This window comes from Cystoisospora suis (assembly GCF_002600585.1).
Source record: "Cystoisospora suis strain Wien I chromosome Unknown contig_1374, whole genome shotgun sequence".
Taxonomy (NCBI): Eukaryota; Apicomplexa; class Conoidasida; order Eucoccidiorida; family Sarcocystidae; genus Cystoisospora; species Cystoisospora suis.
The window spans coordinates 7,913-10,280 of record NW_027154174.1 but is presented as its reverse complement, the minus strand read 5'-3'; positions in this window follow the sequence as shown (position 1 = coordinate 10,280).

Genomic DNA, 2,368 nt, shown 5'->3' with positions numbered 1-2,368 from the left:
CGAGAAGTGCAGAGCTGTCCTTTCTTTTCGCAACTGCAGTGCTTGGTCGAACGACTAGCGATAACCCTCTTAGGCTGCCCGTCAGGAGAACTTACGTCGTAGTGTTCACACCGTCATTCATGTTGCATGCTCCGGATACCCATCCCTGAAGCTGTTTGAAACTACTGGAAATGAGCAAAGCACTGAATGCCCTTTTGACACTACTCGCTCTCTACTCTCCTTTTCCTTTTACTCCCCCACCACCGCGGAACTCTCTCCCCTACTTCGCTCGTTCTGTAAGAGTTCATTCTTTTCAAAGGAACACTTTGTCCGAACTTCTGAGAGAGAGTTGCTTAGGTTCGGTCCGCTAGTCTGGTGACGGTACAGTAAGGAATGGTGGATTTGACGCTCGTAGCAGAGATGAGCCGGAAGACAGGAAACTGCAGAACTGCACTTGAATGCTTGTCCGATGAGTCTAACCGTCTCGACGGAGCGCAGAGGTGAAAGACTCGTGTACCTGAAGCCGTGCGTAAACACGGGACATTGGCTGTTCTCCTGTTGCAGTTCTTGAGGTTCCACTTTACTTTCTACCCCCAATGTGGAGAGAAACTCAAAGGAGAGACTGACAACTGGAATTAGTTTCTACCCCGCTACGCTTTTGGTCCGGGAAGAGAATCGCGTTCGCTCTCTCGTCAAAACGAAGAAGAAACGTCGGTCTGGGTGAGGTGGGGAAAAGCAAAGCGAGTCGGCTCAAAGTTGTACCCGTCTGTGGTGATATGTATAGAAAAGTACCTGATGACACCTTGCCATTTTTCGAGTCCAAATGATTGAATCTTCACCTCTTAAGCTATCCTCTCTCAGTTGCCGTCGATCGACATCAGAGGCAGCCGTTTCAGGGTCAGTTCTTTCACCAGCGCCTGAAGCGCCGCCCCATCCTTTTTTTCCTCCCTCCATCGTTAGACTTGACTGGTCTCTGCTGTTGTTCTCTTGGTTTCCTTTCACGGAGATAACGCCTGCTAGACAAGGCCTGCGCCTTGTTGGCTACGAGGGCCCGGCCGTGATTTCGTGATTCAGTTAACAAGTCTCATCATGCAACCAACCCGTACTTCCTCAAGATCCCTTCTTTTTGGACATACTTCGTTTCTTTCTTTTCTGAGGATGAAATCGACACCGGGAAGACTAGCGAGGTCCCGGGCACACGCTCAGGTTTTGACACCAGAGGCGGCAAAAGAGGAAAGGTACGTCAAGTGACAAAGCGTCACCGGCTTCTGCATCCCAGTCACCGCAGGATTTCCATTTTCCTTCACGGATAATATTTTCAAAAGAAGCGAGCTTTACGGCAAGAGGAAAGAGATGCCTATGTCCCGCTGCGTTCCACTTACAGAACTGCGGAAAGGATCAGAAGGTTCGCGCCGAAAAATCGGTACGACGCGTTTCTCGCCCTAGGCGCGCTTCTTTTTTCTGTCCCCCTAACCAGCTTGGAGTTCAGGAAGACGGGGAAAGTTTTTTTTCTGGGAAGATATATGGAAACAAGGGAGACATGAACTAACCATTCTTTGCCCACTGAAGGAACACACTCGATTTGGTGTCCACGCGTTTCCGGTACTCTGCGAAAGAGCAGACTCGACAAACAAGGAAGAAAAGTGACTTCCTGCCCGGACACAGGCTACCACTGAAAATAAAGAAGGCTCTACTGAGGTCAGTGAAAACAACAGCTGATCTTTAACGTCACTTGGATCACAGGCTTCCTTTTTCTTACTCCCGCTTTGGGTTGTTGCAAGCGAAAAACGAGACGTGGCGGGGCTGCGATTGAGAAAAGCAGCGCACACTGACAGATGCAGACAATTGCTGATCTTCCTTTCTCAAGTGAAGAAACCTTCATCGTCTGTTAGGCTCCTCCGTTCGCATGGCGTGATAGCAGTAAAGGCGTGACTGTGATCAACCATTTGCTCCTTAGATTAATTTCGGTGCCTCACGAAGATATCTTCGCTACCCCTGCCGAGAAATTCTGTGATGAAAACATCGACGAAGAGCCTGCCCACCATGCTGGAATGAATACCAGGCTCATACTGTATGTTGACAGCAGCGAACTGGTCCTTCCGGCATGTCTTCCTTCTACTGTGCTTCTGGATGTGACTATACAACGATTCATAGAGAACTGTGAATGCATGCTGAGTCTAACACCAACTTTCTGTCCTCTCTGGAGCTGCAAAGAGAATGAAGGCGTGCGAATGACACCCTCACTACACATAGAATCTTGTTACCGGGAGGGTGATACCCTTTCCCACTGTCTCAACTAGCGTAAGCTAGCATACCTGCTTCATCACTCTGATTTCCTAGTCAATGCTTAGAATCTCTTGATAGTTGCTTCTAGGCTAGGCCCCCCCCC